Genomic DNA, 21,830 nt, shown 5'->3' on the forward strand with positions numbered 1-21,830 from the left:
TTATATTTTCAGCTAAGCAGTAGTTATTATGTTCCCTAAGTAGATACTGCATCTGTCTTTGGAAAAGAGCAGATAATGTAAAACACAGTTACGTTTGTTAAAATTTATCCAGATGAGTGAAACCTCGACACTTTCAATTGGTACTTGAAAGGCTTGTGTTTAAACCCTTGAAGATTTGAAAGGCAAAGAAAGGTAATACTAGAATTAGTTCTAATGGGAATTTGGTTCAGCTTAGAATAGTTCCATCCTGGTATTGTTTTGCGTCCTCTTAGTAACTTTGATACTGTGGTGTGGGAGTGGGTGGTGTGGTTTGTTGAAGGTGTTCTGAGTGTGTGTGAGGGGAAGCTTATGTCCCAGATCAAAACTACTTACGTTACACGTAAAGGTTTGAGGTCCTTTGGCTTCTCCATCAAGACTTTCCCACAGGCACAAAAACAGAACAAAACAAGAAAGACTTTCCCACAGACCACCTTTCCGCAGGGCTCCAGCTCCTGTCACATTGCTGGGCTTCCCTTTCGCTCCTCACTCTGCCCTTGTCTTACTCCCCACAGACTCATTTTTCCTTTCCTGGTTGTTCTCTGTTCCCTCTCAAGCCAAAGCCTACTGAAATAATCAGTAATATCTCTTCAGTGGGGAAGCACCTGTAGGCCGTCTTTGCCTCTGTTAGCACCAAGACGCTTGCCATCCTTTGGAAAATCAGTTTTGCTGCTGGTGATTGAAAGTTCCTAGTGCAGTAAGCTGTCTCTTCACCAGTATCAACCACCAGGACTGAAACCGAGACACGAGGGGAGGCCCAGCCTATGCGATGGGAAGGATGGAGGCGCCCTGAATACACGCATCCAAAGCAAACGTTCAAGGGGCTGGCTCACCTTATCTATTCCATTGGTTGGGTTAAGTAGCTATAAAGAAGTAATTGTAATGAACTCTCACGAAGTCGTCAGCCAGCGCTGACATTTACTTACTTACGGCCAACTCACCCACTGTAGCATTCTTCTTAAAAGAAAATGTAGTAAAAAATGTGGTCAATATTCAGATATCTCTGGTTGTCACACTTTTTTCAGTACTAGAGTACCAGGAATTGAACCCAGGAAGTGCTGAGCCATTTTTCTATTTTCAGACAAGATCTTGCTAAATTCCTAGCAGTCCTCCTGCCTCAGCCTCTTGAGTAGCTGGGGTTACAGGCGTGCACTATCATGGGTGGCTGTGTAGTTTGTTTTCAGTCACTGAAAGTGACATCCACTGGAGTCTGCACTTTGCATTTGTGGATCTGTCTGTGAAATTTCTCATAATTTGTAAGCTTTCCCACCTTTTGTGTTTGAAATTTGTTGAAGAAACTAAATCTTAGCTTTTCCTGTTCTAGGTCCTGTCTTGTTAAATGTCCCTTTCTAAACCCATGTTTCTGGCAGCGATAATGAGATTTAGAATGTCGATCAAGTATCATTTATTTGGCTTTAGCAGCATGACAAGTTCTGTTTTTAAATCGTTGTGTATTTTTCTATCCCCAGGTGACGGCATTACCCTGCCACAGAAAATTCTTTTTCCCTCGGAGAAGATTTGTCTTAAGTGGCAGCAAACTCACGGAGTTGGCGCTGGGCTTCAGAACCTGGGCAACACCTGCTTTGCCAATGCAGCGCTGCAGTGTCTGACATACACAGCACCTCTCGCCAATTACATGTTGTCTCATGAACACTCCGAGACATGTAAGTGTTGTGGATCACGGCGTGCTAACCTACTCATTTCTTCTCCCTCTAAAACAAAAAGAATTAAGTCGAGTTATGTGATGGTTAAACAGTTGGTTTATTCTGCTAGAATCCAGGATTTGTATTTAGCATACTGTATCTCATTTGACCTAGGGGCAGGTATTTAAAAGGAAATCTATTTGTATCATCATTTAACATTTCTAACCCCCGCCTAGTTTTCTACACTTGCTAAAATGTTTTTGTTTTCATTTTTGTTGTGCTGGGGGCTGAGCCCAGGATCTCACATGTGTCAGGCAAGTGCTCTACGGCTCAGCTACACCCCCAGTTCTTACACTTGTTAAATATGTGACATGATGTCTGACATTAACAGCTGGGGCAGACAGGATTAAGAGATCCTGCCCCAGGATCATCGAGATGCTCTGAACAGGAAATATACTCAGCCTGAAAGAGGGTTAATAAATTGAAAGTCAGAGATGAGAAAACGATGCTCTATGTGACAGGGAACCAGAGAGAAATAGGGACAGCTCATCCAGCAGCCGCAGATAGGTTGGAAAGTTATGACACTTTTGGGCGGGTAGAACTACACAGCTGGAAGGAAGGAAACCTTGTGGCTTTAGTAAGTAAAGGAGTACAGCTCAAGATCAAGCTCAGGGGTGAAAAGTTCCAGCACCACTCAGATAGATAACGGGTTGACCCCTAATCTAAAGACTAAAGGAGCTAGTGGGACCCAAAATATACAAAGCATCCTGAGAAAGGGAGAGGTGAGGAACTGCCTAAAAAAGGAAGGCAGAGGACACTGTTAATAGTGTATCCGGATTTAAAAGCCACAGTAGTCTTATTGTTCTGTTTAGTTTGATTTTATTTTGTTCTGGTCAGTCTACTCATACTAGATTTGAGGGCACAGAACTACCACAGTAACTATCCTTAATTTCCTGTTAACTTAAACTGAAGCCCTGTATTACTTACATTGTCTTACTATGACGATCTTATTTGAAGCTGGTTTGTTAGACAGCTATTTTGCCTTCACTGATTTTATTCAAATTTGGTATGCTTGATAGTATCAAGTCTAAGAGTAGAGGCAACTGTTCTGAAGATGACAAGATGTAGTAAGATACCCATTCCGGTTTGATTATTAACTACTTTTGAAGTCCTACAGTGTCTCCAAAGTTGTGTTCTTATTAAAATAGCTATGTAATGTTATGTTAAATTATACTATGCCTGATGATGTGGACAATTCTATTGAAAATAACAAGAGAAAGCATAGTAACTACTGTAGATCACTTAATATTGTGGTTTTATATGTCTTTTTCATTTCATGTTTTTCTAGGAATTTGTTTTGTTGTCTTGTTATGATCTGTTTTTCCCTATAATACAGAAAGGATAGATACATATTTAGAGATTCACACATGAGGAGAATTTCTAAACAGTTTACAGGAACAGATTATATAATACACGATGTAACGAACAGATACTCTGAAGAAGAGACACTAAGAAACCCAGTGTTAATTCTGTAGCATGGTGATATAAAATCTAGCAATACTATTATTCACTGTTCAGAGTGATATTAGTCTAGTCTCTTATGTTCAATTTCAGCATACGTAAAGATAAGGACAGCTACTACAAAAAGAATGAGGGACATTATGGTATTCACTATTGACTTCCCCAATGTCAGGCTGACCTAAAAAGCCTTCATCGTTCTGTAATGATTTGATTAGTTCTACAATGCTCAGTATGTATTCAAAGTGTGTGAAGATGGGGACAACTATTTGGAAGAAAACTAGAGACAATATGATAGTGAAGATCTCCAGTAGACTTGCTTTGAAATCCATGTTTCTTAAAATTATTTCCTTATGATCTGTTTTGTTCTGTTTAATCTTACCCTTTTTAAAATTAAAAAAAAAAGAGAGAGATCCTGCCCTCTGGCCTTCATTGGAAGGCTTCAGTCCTTTCCCAGCTTCTGAGCAGAGGAGAAGAGCTCTCACCCGGCCCCCAACCTCGTGGGGTCCTGCAGGGCTTTCCTTTCAGCATTGGAGGCTCCACGTGCAACCTGGGCCAGAAATCAGTTAAAACTTGCTCAGATGCCTTTACATAGAAGCCAGCTCAGTGCTGACTACTGAAGCAGGATGTAGAATATCTGTTTTTGAGGTTTTTGACTCTGCTCTCCGCTCTGAGTTAATGCTGAGGTTTGTGTGTGTGCTCTGGTGCGATTTGTCAATGATCTGAATAAAACATACAAAAACCTCAGTTTCTTCTTGCATAATTCTTTACTAAATGGAGAATTTAAATGGACTGTTTTAAAACTGTTTTTCATCAAAGAGTAAATTAATAAAGTGTTTGGTAAGTACAGAAAAATTTAAGCCAAGAAAAACCACCTAGAGTCTCCTCAGCTAAAGATACTTGCTATGCCAGGGGATTATATTAAATTATAGAATAAATACTGCATTTCCCTCAGTTTCTAAGTCCAAGATTCATTCCCCACAGACAGCTTCCGTATCACTTTGTGCTTAATGAAAGTAGGGTGTGGTTGAAAACCCAGTACTGGCACCAGTACAGCAAGAGGAAGTAGTTTTGTTAGATGCACACATTGTTCCTCCTCCTCCTCCTCCTCCTCCTCCGGGCTGGTTTGTTTTTAGTTGTAATATTTTATTTTTAATTTTGGTGTCTGTGCAGTCCTTGCTGGAATATAGACATACATTTGATTTCTGCATTTCTTGTATGTTGTGACCTTGCTGAAGTCATTTATTAGCTCCAGTTTTTGTTTTTGTTTTTGGGGGTAGAGTCCTTGAAATTTTCCACATGCACAGTCACGTCATGTCATGTGCTATTCAGGGCGGCTTTACTTATGCTTTCCTGGTCTGTCTACCTTATTTCCTTGTTTTATTTTCTTATGTCACTGGCTGGAACTCCCAGCACTCTGTTGAATAAAAGTGGTAAGAAGAGACATTCTTGCTTCTTTTCTGATGTTAGGGAAAAACATTCAATTTGTTGTCCATTCCTATTTTTCTCATTCTATTTTTTTATCCTGAATGTATGTTTATTTTTGTCAAATGATATCTGCATCAAATTGATATGATCATGTGTCTTTTAGATTGTGTTAGTGTTTTTTTGAGACAGGGTTTTACTACGCTGTTTGTGCTGGTCTTAAATTTATTCACAGCCCGGGCTGGCTTCAAATTTGCAGCTATATTCCTGCCTCAGCCTCGCAAATTCTGAGGTTACAGGCATGCACCACCATGTGCAGCTTGATATTTCTTCTTTAGCCTGTTAATAGTTAACAGTGAATTACACTGATAGGTTTTTGTATTATCTCTACATACCTGGAATACACTCTGGTCATCGTGTATAATTCTCTATATAAATAGCCCAGCTTTATTTGTTAGTAGGTCAGTAAAGGTTTTACATCTCTCCCCAAGAGGTATGTTTTGTTTTTGCATTGCCTAGCTACATAATTTTGTAGCTAGTTGGAACACATTAACTGCTTTTTTCTCTTTCTTGTTTAAAAGAGATTTTATAGAATTGTTGTTAGTTATTATTAAAATGTTTAGAATTCTCTAGTATGACTATTGGGTCTTGGAGTTTTCCTTCTTGGGAGTTTTAAAATCATAACTTGGGACCAAGGATATAGCACAGTGTCTGCCTGGCAAGTGCGAGGTTATGAGTTTGATCTCTGGCACAAAAAAAATCATAAATTGAATGCTCTTAATAAGTATAGGATTAAAAAAATAAGTATAGGGTTACTGAAAATATTTATCTTATATTGGATGAGTGGTGTTAGTTTGCTTTTTTTCTTTTTTTGTGTTTTTGAGACAAAGTCTCATTTCAGCCCTGGCTAGTCTTGAACTCACAATGATCCTCCTGCCTCAGCCTCCTGAGTTCTGGGATTACAGGCATATGCCACCACACCAGACTGGTAGTTTGCTTTATTAAGGAATTGGACCATTTCTTCTAAATTTATGTATGTAAAGTATCCATAGTATGTATTAGCCTTTCAATGTTTTCAAGGGCCTGTATTAATAATAACCTGTTTCATTCCTGATATTGGTAATTGTTATAAATTTCCCTTTCAGCACTCTTGTGTGTGCCCAAATTTTATTTTTATTCAACTCAGTATGTTATAAAATTGTCCTTGAGTGGTCATGTGTGGTGGCTCAAGCCTATAATATCAGCACTCGGGAGGCTGAGGCAGGAGGATCACTGCCAGCCTGAACTGCATAACGAAACCCTGTTTTTTTCCCTTGATGCTTATTCTTTGATCCTTGTATGATTTAGACATCTTCAATGTCCAGTTATTTAGAGGTTTTCTTATCTTCCTCTCACTGATACTTATTTTTTATTCCATTGTGATTGGAGGAGACTTAAATTTTTTGAGGACTCTGAAACAAATGTGTATTTTGCTCTTGGGTGGATGGAGTGTTCTATAAATGTTGATTTGACTTGGTGGCTGAGAATATTGTTGGATTTTTAATATATTTTGTGATTTTCTGTTGAATTATTCAATGAGTCATTGACAGAAAAACGTTGAAGTTTCCATCTCTAAATGTAGATGATTCTTGGTCACTTGTCAGTTGTGAGTATGATTCATGTATTTTTCAGCTTTATTGTTGGTACAGACACACTCAAGGTTGCTATGCCATTTTGCTTGCTTTCTTCCCTTCATTCTTCCCTTTCTTCTTTATGGTGGTGCTGGGTGTTGAACCAGGGCCTTCACAGGCCGGGCAAAGCATTTGCCACTGAGCTGTACCAGCCCTTTTCAGCCTTACTAAGTTGTCCTGGCAGGGCTCCAATCTGTGATCCTTCTGCCTCAGCCTCCCAATTAGTTGGAATTACAGGCATGTGCCCTCACATCTTGCAAGATATCTGTTTTCTTAATAGATTGACCCTTAACTATGTAATGTATTAATTGCACCAAATAGATAATGTCTCTCTCTCTGTTCATTTTTTCCATGTGTATCATTCATTCATTTGGTATTGGAGAGTGGACCTAGAGCCTTCTATCTGCAGTTTAACTTTATCTGACATTAATATAGACTCTTTTTGTGTTTGAGTAACAGTTGTATACTGTATCTTTTTCATATTTCTGTATTCAGACTGTCCATGGCATTACATTTGAATTTGGTTTGTTATCGAGAGCATATGATTGGATCATGTTTTTAATCCACTTTGTCTCACTGTCTCATTCATTTATTTATTACTGAGTATTGAATCCAGGGCCTTTGCACTAAGCTATATCCCTAGTATGTTTTCACTTGTCATTTTGAACCAGGGTCTTGCTAAGTTGTCCAGGCTGGGTACAAATTTGTGAATCTTCTGGATCAGCTCCTAGAGTGTAGGAATTACAGGTGTGCACACCACACACCATTGTGTTTTTTAATTGGTGTACATTAGTGTTAAGAGGATTATTGATGTACCAAGGCTTAGTGTGCAATTTTATGTTCTGCTTTTTTGTTTGTTTGTTTTTTTAACTTTACCCCCTGTGGGTTACATGAATATTTTTTATAATTCTGTTGTCATTTACTTGGTGTTTTTGAGGGAATGCCTTGGTAGTGTTCTAGGTATTGCATTATACATACATTATTTATCAGTCTACTGGCAGTGTCATTTTACCAGATTGAAGGAAGCTTAGAAGTGTTACCTTTTTTGTCCCTTTACTCTCTCTTAAGTTATAATTGTTTTAAATATTCTTTTTCTACTTACATTTAGAAGCAGGTCAGAGTGTGACAGTTTTTGTTTGAGGGATTTCTGGTTTTTGGTGTAGTGAAGGATTTCTCACTTGAAACCTGGGTGACTTTGCATGATACCATGGCACCCTGGGTCTATCTAACCTCTGCTTTAGCCAGCTTTTCTGACACTGCTCAGGCAGAGGAAGTGAGCTCAGACTGAGGTAGAAGTCCAGGTTCTCTACTCGGCCTCTGTTGACTCAAAGTGGGGTTTGGGGCCCTTGCTGCTGTGGGTGAGAGTGGAAGTTGCATCTCTGCAGGGTCCCCACTGCAGAGAGTGGGAGTAGCTTTGTTACCACACGGCAAGTCCTGACTGTGACCCTGAGGGATGGGGTTAGAGGGGACACCTCTGTGTTACTGGGTGAGGGTGGACGTGCTGGCTCCACATACCTTCACCTGCATCTTGTTCTTTGTAGGATATTAAGTAGTATGCCTGGCCTCTAACCACCAGTTGCCAGTAACATCACTTAGTATGAACTAGGAATCATTTATTACATTTTTGAAAGACTGATTTTAAAAAGAAGAAAAAATGAAAATAGAGACCTTGATATGTAGCTAGAATATTTACAAAGAAATTTCTAACATTCTTTCACATTTGAAACTAATGGTAGCACAAGAAAACAATTTCTTTTTTTGAGACAGCATCTCACTATGCAGTTTAGGCTGGCCCTGAACTCACTTTGTAGCTCAGGCTGGCCATGAATTTGCAGTGATCCTCCTGCTTCAGCCTCCCAAGCGTTGGGATTAAAGGTATGAGCCACCATGTCTGGCTAATAAAAAATTTCTTATTTTTCCAGTATCAAATCACTAATACCAGTCTTTGAAACTAGGAAAAGTATGAGTTGAGTCTGACTGTGTGATCATGTGGAGATTTTCAACTCTTGAGCTTTTTTTCCTCTCTTGTGAACTAAAGCCAATATATACTTATCATTTAGGATTTTTTTAGAGAACTAAGTGAAAATAAAAGTAGATGAGTCAGTGCATACATGTAGCAGCTGCTACTGTTGTTTCATTTCAGAAATGTTCTTTTCATTTATGGTTTACTATCTGGTTGTATTTTGCTAATATGGGGCATTGTCATCTATATTTCAGGTCATGCAGAAGGATTTTGCATGATGTGTATAATGCAAGACCATATTACCCAGGCACTCAATAATCCTGGGGATGTTATTAAACCCATGTTTGTCATCAATGAGATGCAGCGTAAGTATCAATGCAAAGAAGTATTTTCTTTTTTTTGCGGGGGGGGGGGTGGTACCAGGGATTGAACTCACAACCTTGCACTTGCCAGGCAGGCGTTTATGCCACTCAGCTAAATCTGACGAGAAGTATTTTCAAGCAAGGTAGTCTTTTCCTGAGATGAGGGCTAACAAGATTGCCTAAGGGATCTCCTTACCTCAGTCTCCTGGGTAGCTGGGACTACGGGTATGCACTGCCATGCCTGGCTTTTAGCTTAATGGCCTAGATGATTTTTTACAAAGTCCAAAGTTTATTACAAAATAAACTACAAGTATGTTATTATACATGAATATGTACTTTTTTTAAGACAGGGTCTTGCTATGTAGTACAGACTGCCCTTAAACTCACTTATGTAACCCAGGCTGGCCTCAAACTCAAGGTGATGCTCCCGCCTCACTGTTCTGGTGCTGAGGTTATAGTTGTGTGCCACCATACCCAGCTGATATGTGTTTAATTAACAACAGATGTGTAGTAAAACATTCACTATATAAACTATTTTAGAAATTCTAGAGATGACTATATAATAAAGAAGACTGGGCCAGGGATATAGCTCAGTGGCACAGCACCTGCCTGGCAAGGACAAGGTGCTGGGTTTGATTCCTGGTACCCAAACAAACAAAAAAGAAGACCATAGTTTAATACGAGCAAATTTTAAGTGATTTAAAACTCAGTTTGTTAATAAAATCATTTACAGAGGCTTTTTGCTCAGATAGTTGGATTTCTGTGCGGAGTAATGTAACTTGCATGTTGTCCCACAAATTTCTTTAACAAATTTATATTTAGTTTTAATTTGGTAAATCAACCCTGTATTATACAAGAATTGTCAAAATAAAATAATTTATTAAAAATTATACTAGAAGTCTAAATTTATGGACAAAATTCACTTTTTTCTATTTTAAATTTTTAAAAATTTTATTTAAGAAGAAAAAGAAAGAAACAGAAAAAGGGTACAAGTTATGCAGAATTTCAAAAAAAAAAAACCGTGGGAAATCACTAGTTAATAGTTACATATTGTCATCTTAGAAATAGTTGTTCAAGTTACAAAATTAAAGCATATAAAGTGGACATTCAAACAGTGACACTGCAAACAGTTCAATGATCCAACAAAAACTCAGTAATGTGGTTATCTATCTTATATGCTTAAATATACATGCAGTTATATCCTTTAGAGCACTTTTTTCTCCTCTCTGTTTTACAATAACAATTACACATTTTGGGTTTTAGTACTCCCACAGTTCTTATTACTTTTTTTTGAAGAGAATAAAACCAAATGTGACATAACAAAACAGAGTCAGTCAAATCAAAAGGATGGACATAATACATAATGTAAAAACAGAATACAAGGTGATCAACAATGGTTAACATAATGCCTCTTGCTATCTTAAAAAGAATTGCCTATATCATCAGTTATAATAAAATTGAACAAAACAGTAAAGAACAAAACCAATAAAACCAAAACATTGGAGACATTACAGGACTTCAAAAGAAGATAATAGTCAAAGCAGAATGGGCATCATAGTGAATCTTACTGTCTTCACCGTTGTTGCCTATACTCTCAAACTTGGTACTATCAAGCAAAACAGAAGAGTAAAATCAGTCAAAATAAGATGGTGGCTATTTTAAATTTCTAAATAGGCTACATGAAATTTTCCTATGTGACCACCCACTCTATTCCCCCCAGCCGAGGGTCTCACTGTGTAGCCCAGGTGGTCTCAAACTCAAGATCCTCCTCCGTCAGCCTGGGATTACAGGCTTGCACCACCACACCAGGCTCTGGATGCATTTGGCATTCACTTTCACATCATTTTAATTAGCCAAGTTGTAGTAAAAATGCTCACAGATAAAAATTCTTTTCACTCTTAATCTAGTATCTAGCTTGGGTAATTATAGAGATGCATAATTATACAATGATAAACTATAATCCTTTTGTCTTAAAACCTGCTAAAGACTAAAGATTAAATTGACATTTAGCATTATTGGTAGATCAAAATAGACAGTGCAGAAATCTTTAAAACATATGGGCAAACTTTGACCAGAACAGGCTTTCATTATTTTAATTACTTACACATTTATTTTAGACACACATATATAGCAGGCATGAGTAATAACCTAATCTTTAGGAAAGTGTCATTACTCTGAATGTGTGCACACATACAGTTAAATCATGGAATTGCTATTTATATAGGTCAGAACTTGGAGGATATTGGCAGTTTTACATGATATAAGCTAGAGTATATTTATAGACCTACACATATAAAACTCAATGTCGAATAGGTTTTGTGTTATTCATATACTTTTGCTATTGTTTTATTTATACTTTTTAAAAATACTTCCTTCTTGTAACTGCTGAGTCACTTAGCAGGATGTAATTTGTCCTGTGGTCATTGGTACAGGATCGAATAGTTTGGATATTATGTCCTGCATACGGTCTCTTACGGATTCGAGTGTCATATTTATGAGTGCACTAACCTAACATTTTGGATGAACTTGTGTGGGTAGAACGATGTTGACTGCATTCACGTGAACTGTGTTAACCTGGTAGAGAGTCATTCCGCGGCTGCTCCTGGACTCGGGAACTGCAGCTCCGGGGCCTTGGTGAAAGTGCGCGGTGCTTGAGTGAGCGCTACTTTCTCATTCCGTGTAGTTATTTGGGTTTTCTGAGTAACATAAGATGTAACTTGGCAGCCCTGGCATTTAATATGTAATGATAAAGCCCTGTCTTTACTTAAAACCTACAGGCATAGCCAGCCACTTCCAAATTGGCGAGCAAGAAGATGCCCATGAGTTTCTTCAGCACACGGTTGACGCCATGCAGGAAGCGTGCCTCAGTGGCAGCAACGAGTGAGCACACAGCATTTCTTCAGTTTACACCTCTGCCTTGTTATGCCTGTGTTTATGTTGGGTGCACTTACCAGGCAAGCGCTTGAGCTGCCGAGCTAAATCCCCGGCCCCGATTTGCGCTATTTTAAAATGACTAAAAGTTAAAAAGATGTCCTTACTATCACAATTGGAATTGCTTCAATTATACATGTCAGGAATGAACATTGGTTTCGCTGTTCTTAATTTCCATGTCGGCACGCCCTGGCAGGTCTAAAAGTCTCTGCTTCTCCTAATGGTGCCAGGCATTTTCTCTGTTGACCTCCAGCCTAGTAAGTGTTTCCTGCCTCCTCTCTCTCTCTGTCAGTGTCCAATTCCTGTGGCTTCTCCTAAAATCTAAATGCAGACCCAAGAGAAAGACGGGCAAGACCCTTGTGTAACACTCCTAACCCACCCGCTACTGCCCACACACCCGGTACAGGGAGCTCCCTTTGCATTCCTCTCCCTGTCCAGGGCTTCCCGGTCTGGACAATGACAGACTCTGCCTTCCCTTCCTTCCCCAAGCCCACGTGGGGTCACAGGGCTGCTGAGGGCGTCTTCCTCCTGCCGCTTTGCTTGAGATCCAAATTCCTGCCTTGATTTCAAAGTCCCTCCATAATTTAGCTCCTTCCGTCCTCCTCCCCAGGTTGTCACTGTGCCCCACCAGGCAGGGCCAATCTCTGATACCACACAGACTGGTCTTTTATTTTCTGTGGCTCTCCTCTCTGAATTCTTGTGCTTTTATAAATGTACATGCTTTTAAAATCTAGTGATAACATCTGTAATTTTGCAGAATTCTTATATCAGTGTTCTGTCTTTTTCAGATTGGACAGACACAGCCAGGCCACCACACTAATTTGCCAGGTGTTCGGGGGATACCTGAGATCTAGAGGTGAGTTTTTGTTCACAAGTCGATAAAGTGGCGCACACATGTGGTAAATTAGAATGAAAACTGTGGAAATAAGGAAAAGCAGAGACTCCCTCCTCCTCCCTGGAGCAGCCCCTGTACCAGTTCCTAGTCTCTCCTCCTGGTAGTTTCTTATTCATCAGCACGCTGAGAGCCCACTGTAGAGTAGTTGTGTTTTGCCTTAACATGAGTAGCAATCTTTCTGCTTGAGCACACACAGGTCTGACGGGCTGTTCCACAGCTGCAGTGGCGCCCATTTGTCTTACTCCCCCATCGATGGACATTTAGCTTGCTGTTCTGTTGTCACCATCAGTGCCTTATATGAACACCACCCATGTGCTCACACTTTTGTGTTTGTGTAACAGTGTGCATGATAAACTCCTGGTATTAGAATTTCTTTATTTTTTTCCAGCCCAAAATGGCAAGAATTAGTACTTAAATCCTAAGCTGTATTTTAAATTTTAATACTGACACGCTGTCATTCTAAGAGATCATACCAGTTTATATTCCATCCAGAAGTGTAGAAGATTAACTTTTTTCCCAGTGTAGAAGGAGAAAAGTTATACTTTTCTTTTACTTTGAAATAGTATTATTTTCTGTAATTTTAATACTTGAGGCTGTCATAATAATTACACTTTGCTTATCTTTTATTTTTTTCAGTCCAATGTTTAAACTGCAAGGGTGTCTCAGATACCTTTGATCCATATCTGGATATTACCTTGGAGATAAAGGTAAATTTAATAATTTTTATGGTGGTCAAGTTTTAAATCCTTCTTATGCTTTGACTTTTCACTTAAGTAAATCTTAAACCAGGGTTTTAGCCAGGTTTGGTGCTGTAAGCTTGGAGTCCCAGCAAAAGCAGCACAGCGAGTTTGAGGCCAGGCTGGCCCACAAAGTGAGTTCAAGGGCTGCCTGAACCATATAGTGAAACCCTGCCTCAAAAAAGACCAAAAAAGAAAGCTAGGGTTTTCCTTTTTCTTCTTTCTTTTCTCTTTCTTTCTTTTTCTCCAACTTTTTGAGGCAGTCTCACTCTGTAGTCCAGACTAGTCTTGAACTCACTGTGTAGCCCAGATTGGCCTCAAATTTGTGGCAATCCTCCTGCCTCAGTCTTATAAGAGCTGGGATTACAGGCACACGGCACCATACCTGGCTATAAAACCAGTCTTAGATACCTACATTAGCAAATCTTAGATGGTTCTTATTCTTTAGAAACTGTTTCAACATCTCTCATTTTCTGAACTATATTTTTGTTATTTTTGAGCTTTTATTTTTCTGATTACAGGTATAATGCATGTTTATGATGAAAAAGACAAATATTGCAGATGTATGTAAAGTCTGCCATTCAGGACTAATGCTCTTAGTCATTTAATATACACTGCACCACAACAGATTAGATACTAATTATAAAAATAAGATTATGAACAGGGCACAATGAGGCATGTCGATAGTCCCAGGACTCTGGAAGGCTCAAGCAGGTGGATCACAAGTTTGAACCCAGCTGCACAACTTAGTGAAACCCTGTTTGACATAAAAATAAGGAAAGGGCTTGGAAGTTAGCTCAGTATGAAAGCCCTAGAGAGTAGATCCCAGTATTTCAAAAAGAGAAAAAAAAACTAAACCTTTGTCTACCACCATGTACTAAAGTCAAAATGGATCAAAGATCTAAATATTAAAACAGAAACACTAAATCTACTGGAAGAGAAAATAGGTAGAAATCTTGAAGACATACATGTTGGCAACTCTTCAAAAACAAAACCCGGACTGCTTGGGAAACACTACGAAGAATAAACAAATGGGATCTAATCTTATTAAAAAGTCTTTGCACAGCAAAAGAAATCACCAACAGAGTGAAAATACAACCCATAGAGTGGGAAAAATCTATAGTCAGCTGTCCCTCAGACAAAAGACATATCTAAAAATATATAAAGAATTAAAAAATTAGACCCCACAAATTCAAAGACCCAATCCAAAAATGGACATCTGAGATGAATACATGTCTCAGATGAAGAAATACAAATAGCAAATAAATATAAAATGTTCCACATCATTGGTCATTGAAGAGATGCAAATTAAAACAACACTGAGATTCCATCTCACTTCAGCGAAAATGGCCATCATCAAGAAATCAGCCAACGGACTGGGGATTTAGCTTACTGGCATAAGCACCTGCTTTGTAAGTGCGTGGTTGTGAGTTGGATCCCCAGTACCAAAAAAAAAAAAAAGAAAGAAAGAAAAGAAAAAGGAAATCAGCCAAAAACAAATGCTAGAGGGCCTGTGAGGAAAAGGAACTCTTCTCCACTATTGGTGGGAGTGTAGACTTCTGTAACCACTGTGGAAATCTGTGAGGAGATTCCTCAGAAAAGTAAGACTAAAGGTCCCATTCGATCCAGCTACTCTTCTTCTGGGTGTCTTCCCAGAAGAATTAAAAACGTCATACCACAGTGATATATGTGCACCTGTTTGTTTCCAAAATTTGGAAATTTTGGAAACAACTCAAATGCTTTTAAAGGAATGCACAAAAACAGATGTGGCACTTTTATACAATATAGTACTGCTGAGCCATAAAGAAGGATAAGCTTGAGACTTTAAAGAACAATGGATGCAACACGAGTGAAATAAATCAGACTGGCATTGCAACCATCATAGTGTCTCCCTAGTGTGAGAAACTGAAAGAGTAAGTGAGATCCAAAATGTACACTAGCTGTCGTGACATGGGAAGAAACTGTTCTAAAGTGATGGGGGAAAGGAGAGAAGGAGGAAGGGGAAATGTATACACACAGACACAAGATAGTTAGGACAGTCACACTACTAATTTCTCTTAGTTCACTGAAAAGACAGGTTTGTGTTTGTACTACTTGATCAGTTTTTCATGTCTATTTCTTGTAATCTGAGCAACTACATTGAAGATGACAACAAGCAATGTATTAACCATTGTGACTTTCCTGTTGTCTTGTTTTGAAATTTTGTATCAGTGTTTTTATTGATTTTTCTCTTTAAAATAATTTTTTTAAAAGACAATTTTTAAAAAGTGATCATGCCTCTGTCTTTTTGTCCACTTGCTGTGTTCATGTCCATCTACTTGGAGGCCTTCCTCATCAGCGTGTTTGGGCAGTTGGTGGTGGCCAGTAGGTGGCCATAGCTCCTTGTTGATTTCCACTTTTACAGTATTCTAAGTAAAGCTGCACGATCCACCTCCTCACGTACTTTTGTTCACTTTAATCTGCTTGTTTTTAATTGGGGTGGGGGACAATTTTGGGGGGATTGGCATTGGAGATTGAACCCAGGGACTACTGCCACTTAGCTCCATTCTCAGCCCATTAAAAAGAAAAAAATTTTTTTAAATTGGACCTAAGTTGCTGAGGCTGGACCCAAACTTGCAATCCTCCTGCCTCAGTCTCCCAAGTAGCTGGGAGCTCTGCCACACCACACCCATAAAAACATTGTTTTCATAAAATTCTCTTTGTTTCTCCGAGTCTCCTGCTTGCTTGCTCTCTCATAAACCACGACAGCGCATGGTGACGTGCTTTTGATGACTTTTTCCTCCCAGGGTGCTCGGACTATCAATGAGGCGCTGGCGCAGTTTGTGAAGCCGGAACAGCTGGATGGAGAAAACTGCTACCAGTGTAGCAAGTATGATGGGGCGACTTGCAGTCCCTGACTTGGCTGCTCCAGTTGGGGTGACAGGGAGCCCTGGTTTTAAAGAGCGGGCGTGTTTGAATGGCCACTAGGTGGCCTTAGCTTCTGGTGCCCTCTGGGAGATCCTGGCCATCTGTGCCCCGGAGGCCGGAACTGGTGCCCGCACTGTCTCAGGATGGGCAGCTCTGTGCCCAGAGAATAGTGCTGCCATCCTGGGTGCCTCAGAGCTGTGACAAGGTCTGCTCAGCAGCATCTTCCTTGATTCCTGTCAGACAAGACTGGAGGGAGGGATGGTGGGGTTCCCTCCTCCCCCAGAAGAGCTGAGATCTTTCTCACAGTGGGTACCGTGGGGTGGGGTAGTGTTGGCTGGAAGCCTCTAATCTACATTACTCAGTGATACATTTCCCCAGCAGTCAAGGGAGTCTGTTTTATGAATTCCTGTTTCATATGTGTTAAGCAGATTTCCACTTTATAGTCAGGTGATACAGATATCTATATTAAAGCATTTTTATCAAGTATTCAGTATTTGGGGGAAGATGGTGCGGATTTTTCCTGACACTTTTATCTTTTATTTTTCCTTTTGTATCTGGGCAGAGCTTTGCTTTCACAGAATTATACCAGCAGAAAACATCAATTCATTTTCAATTTTTTGAATTGAGTTAACCAATTCTTTTTTCTGCAGTGCTGGGGGTTGAACTCAGGGCTTTATGCATACTTGGCAAGCATCCCACCTCTGAGCCACGCCCTCAAATGAGTTAATGTGGTTTTCACATCATCAGTGCCCTGTGCATCCCACTGTTTCAGATTTCTGCTTTTTTTCCTGTCATCCTGCTAGGCAATTTCCCCAAGTTTTGTTTTTGTTTTGTTTATTATTTGTTTTTTGAGACAGGATCTCTCTGTAGTTGAGACTGCCCTTGAACTCACCATATAGTCCAGGCTGGCCTAAAACTCATGGTGATCCTCCTGCCTCAGCCTCCCAAGTGCTGAGATTATAGGTGTGTGCCACCATGCCTGGCTAACCACAGTATTTTAAAACATTTTTACTGTTTTTTTAGAGAAGGTGATGTCCCTCATTTATTATCCTTGTTTGGGAATCTTAAATTAGGGTGCTTCAGAGAAATAGCAAGCTAAAGACTAAAATGTAAAAAAAATCCACACATTAATCTTAATCTTTTTTGTTTCTGTTTATTTCAAGGTGCAAAACCATGGTTACGGCTTCAAAGAATTTTACCATACATCAGTCATCTAACGTTCTTGTACTTTCTCTAAAACGTTTTTCAAATTCCACTGGTGGGAAAATTGCTAAGGTGTGTAGATGCTGTTATTAATGACCTTTTATGTGGAGCGACTACTTAAGTGCTAGTAGCTGTTAAGGATTACTAAATTACCTAACTGAACAATTTTGTTGATTGGCTTTCTGAGCCTTTCTTACATTGCTTAACAGAAAAGAAGTCAAAGAATTAAGAGTTTGGTCTGTGTGCCTATGAGTACATGTGTTTTTACTGTACCCTGTCTAGTGATAAAATTGGGAACGCGTCTCTGTGTTTGGGCTTCATAGTCAGTTCTTTGGTATCCAAGGTAATGAGTGGATACAGAGAGCTTGTACAGTTTGAAACCCAAAGAGGATTTCTTCACTAAATCTTTCCTCTCTTTTATTTTCTTGTTTACTGTTTTCCGATTTTTTCACTTACACTGAATTTTCCTCTTTTCTTCCCACTTACTAAAGGTTGAAAGTCGTCAAAAATTCACCAGCAAAGCTGGGCATGGTGCACTCAGGAAACTAAGGCAGGAGGATTAGGAGTTTGGGGCCACGCTGGACCGTACAGCGAGTTTAAAGCCAACCTGGCCTACATTGTGAAGTCTCATTTCAGAAACAAATTAAAAATGTGGTGACACAGAAGAGAAGTAACTAATACATTCTTAAATTATTTGAGGTAGCCTGGCATGGAGACATATGCCTGTAATCCCAGCACTAGGGAGGCTGAGGCAGGAAGACTGCTCTAAGTTCAAGGTCAGCCTAGGCTACATAGTGATTTTAAGGCAGGCCTGAACTACATAGCACTACATACTCTGTCTCAAAATACAAAAGTAAGTAATTAAAATTAAAATAATTGGCGGTAACTGTCCAGAGTTGTCATTTTGTAACTTTTGCATTTCATTAATTTGAAGAATTCACTTAATGCGGATCCTTACTTGTTTAAGGAAAATAAAGACAGAGAGTCAACATAGCTATCCTTAGACCAGGGTCCTCCAGGCCGTGCCCTCTGAAATGTGATTCAGTGCACTGGGTTTCTGCTGGAACATCCCTGTGCTGTGTTGTGTGGATCTCCTGGGACACCCTAAATACCCCACACCTGAACATGTGGGGCCTGCTGTGCCTTTAGAAGTGACATTCCTTTCTCCTCTGTCCATTTCTGTTTAGGATGTGAAATACCCAGAATATCTGGACATTAGGCCATTCACGTCACAGCCGAATGGAGAACCCATTGTTTACACTTTGTATGCAGTGCTGGTCCATGCGGGATACAACTGCCATGTGGGCCATTACTTATGTCATGTAAAAGTAAGCCGTGTGGATTTTGCTCGTTGCTTTTACATTGACTCTGTAAGACAGCATGCACTAGTATTCTTTGGGGGGGGGAAGGTGGGAGTTCACAATTAAAGTGTGAATGCTTCTTTTTCTTATTCTTTTTATTCTGTCCTTGTTAACTAACAAAATCTGATCTTTGTTTCTTACTGGCTGTCTTTTGCAGGCTAGCAATGGCCTGTGGTACCAAATGAATGATTCCAAGGTATCTCCCAGGGATACTCGATCTGTGCTAAACCAGCAAGCCTACGTATTATTTTATATAAGGTACTGTCATGAAAAAAGCTACCAAATGTTCTGCAATGTTATTTCTTTTCATCTCTCCCACATTCAATTCAGTTTTAAGGGCTTTTGTTTTTGTTTTTTTGGTGGCACTGAGAATTGAACTCAGAAACTTGCACTTGCCAGGCAGGCAATTATGCCACTGAGCCCTTGAGTTACTTTTTGAAAACTGCAGGTTAAGGTTTTCCCTGCCATGTACATGGAGAGTCAGGAGGCCGCTTCTGAGCATGGATTGTGAGCTGGTGTTAGCGTCCACTCAGTGCCAGAGGCGGAGACAGGGAAAGTTGACCACTGAGGGGGTGAGGTGGCTTATGCTGCTGGCAGCAAACGGAGTGGACCTGGGGAAGTGGAGGCCGTGGGCAGAGGGCTGGGGAAGGGAGCTCTGAGCACCCTGCATGGTCCCACCCAGCACCTCCCCAGTGCTGAGCACAGTGCTGGTTAGACCTCGGCCAAGGCTGGGGCCTGCAGTTGGGTTGATCCTGCTGCAGTTGTAAACTGACTCACAAATTCTACTTTTGGAAAAAAAATCTGCTGTGTATTCCACAGTGTCCCCTGCCCCCCCCCCCCTTTTCATGCTAGGAATAAAACCCAGAGCCACAAGTAAGCTAGGCAGACGCTACCACTGAGCCACACTGCAGCCTCCAAGGTGGCCCTTTTAAATATGGTAGCTTCAAGTTAAGAATACACTGAATGCTCAATAATGATGCATTGAATTTTATGCAGTTGTTAAGATTTTTTTGTTTTCTTTCTTATTTGAGACAGAGTGTTGCTATGTTGCCCATCACCTGCTGGGAGCGATTGTTATAAAATCTTTTTTAATGCCTTGGGAAAGTGGTGACTGTATGTGCAGGGAAAGCAGCTTGAAGTATTAAACATTAGTGTTGGGTGAAAACGGGGAGATGATCTATCTAATCAAAGGGGAACTATTGGGAGCAACATTTTTTTTCTTTTTTTTTTGGACACTATAAGTTTTCTACAATGGTATATATTTTTAATTTATAAACACAAACAAAAAAATATCCTGATAGCTGCATCATCAGAATAGAATTTAAAAATATTATTTCCTTTACTCAGCTGCCATTGTGTCCTGAGCTGAGCACCCCACACTGACCTACACCTCTAAAGCAGCTAGTGCAGCCTAAGGCTCTGTGCAGTGTGACTTAGAATCAGTGACTTCCAGAGGGTCTGAGTCTGTAAAACTGTCTCTACTAAGATGCCCTCCATCACCCTAAGCCCTCTCATTCTTTGTCCCTAGGGCCAATGATATGAAAACTGGGAGTGAATTTGCTAAGCATCCCACCCACCGCCGTGGTCAGTCCTCTCTCCACCGGGTCACCAGGCCTCGGGGCATCGCTAACAAGCAGGCTGCAGCAGGGCTTCCTGAACCACAGCTTCCCCCTCACACAGTGAAGGTAACACCTCAGAGGTGGCCTCTGATTTTACCTCATTCTAGATTTTGTCCTCAAACCCTCATTAACATTCCAGTGATTGTCATGTCCTGTCTAAACCTGGATTTGTCAAAAAGTTCATTCAGGTCCTTTGTTTAAAAATTTAAAATGTATGAGAATCTCAGCATAGAAGTAAACAGGAACAGCAGGTGTGAGTGTATTAAAGGTGACACCCACTGTGGACTAGGTCCCTACTCAGGGGTCAGATAGGTTTTAATCCATGTTAGACATCAGGAAAGTGACCCTGTTACAGGACACTTTATGTCCACATGGCTGTCTTAGAACTGTGCTGTTTCTCCATCTGCTGTCCCCAAGGGATAGTGCCCCTGTGTGTGTGTGCTCAAGAGGCCTGATGCGGTCTGCAGGGTAGGGCCCGCCCTCCAGAGTCCCCAAGACTCCATGTCCAGACCATGTGTAGCTTGAACTGAACTAAGTCATTGCTGCTCTCAGGTTTTACAGAGTCTCGGGTTTTGCAGTCCATGCTGGACTATGTAGTGAGTTTATAGCCAGCCTGGCCTACATAATGAAGTCCTGTTTCAAAAAACAATTTTAAAAACACAGTGAGTTTGAGTTTGAGTTTGAGTTTGGCTTATCAGATTATCTAGTCGAATGCTTGTTTTGGTAGACATTAGGCTCTGTTTCAGTTAAATGCTTTGTAAATTGGTCTGCTAGCCAGCTTCTGAATGGGGCTCTGCTTCAGAGTGACACGGGGGACTGGAAAACCAGAAAGTATGTGCCTCAAGAAAGAGGCAGGTGTAACTGACTTTTTAAGAGTTGTTTTGTTTGTTTGAAGACAACATCAAATACTTAAGAAAACACTGACAAAGCCAAACGCCATTTGTCTGCAAACCAGCTGTCGCCTGTGTTGTCACAGGGCTTCAGTGGTAGTCATGGAACTTGGAGCAACAGAGCTGCACGAGTACAATGCTGAGGCATCCCTGGGCGACGGCAGCCGTGACCTCACATGCAGTCCTGAAGCGCCCTTTCCTCCTGCCCGTGTGCTTTCTCCCTTGCTTGAAGGCCACAAAGCTGGGTTTACTTCTGTCTGTATAGTGGTGGCCTCTGGGAAAGCCAGCCAAGAAGAGCGTATGTGAACTCATGTCAGGAGGGCTGTGTTCTGACAGACACTGTGTGTCCCATGTGTGGATTAACCAGAAAATTAGGGCCTGAGAAAGGTGCACATGGGCAGAGCAGGTGAAAGAGAGGGGCTGTATTCGAGATTTGTGTAACTTGTCAGGCACAAGAGCAAAGGAGAAGGCTGTGGGCCAGAACAGGCCCTGATTCTGCAGTGCTGACCTGGCTGTGGCTTTCATTACAGAATTCACCCGGCTCCAAAGGGACCAGGCCACAGAAAGACCCTTCAAGGAGTTCTTCACCAAGTTCCAGTGGAAGTCCCAGAGTCAAAAGGTGTGGTCCTGTTAATATTACTACTTCTGTCCAAAACTGGTCAGTTAACAG

Source organism: Cavia porcellus, unplaced genomic scaffold (assembly GCF_034190915.1).
Source record: "Cavia porcellus strain 051 isolate PalLab524CR breed Dunkin Hartley unplaced genomic scaffold, mCavPor4.1 scaffold_23, whole genome shotgun sequence".
NCBI lineage: Eukaryota > Metazoa > Chordata > Mammalia > Rodentia > Caviidae > Cavia > Cavia porcellus.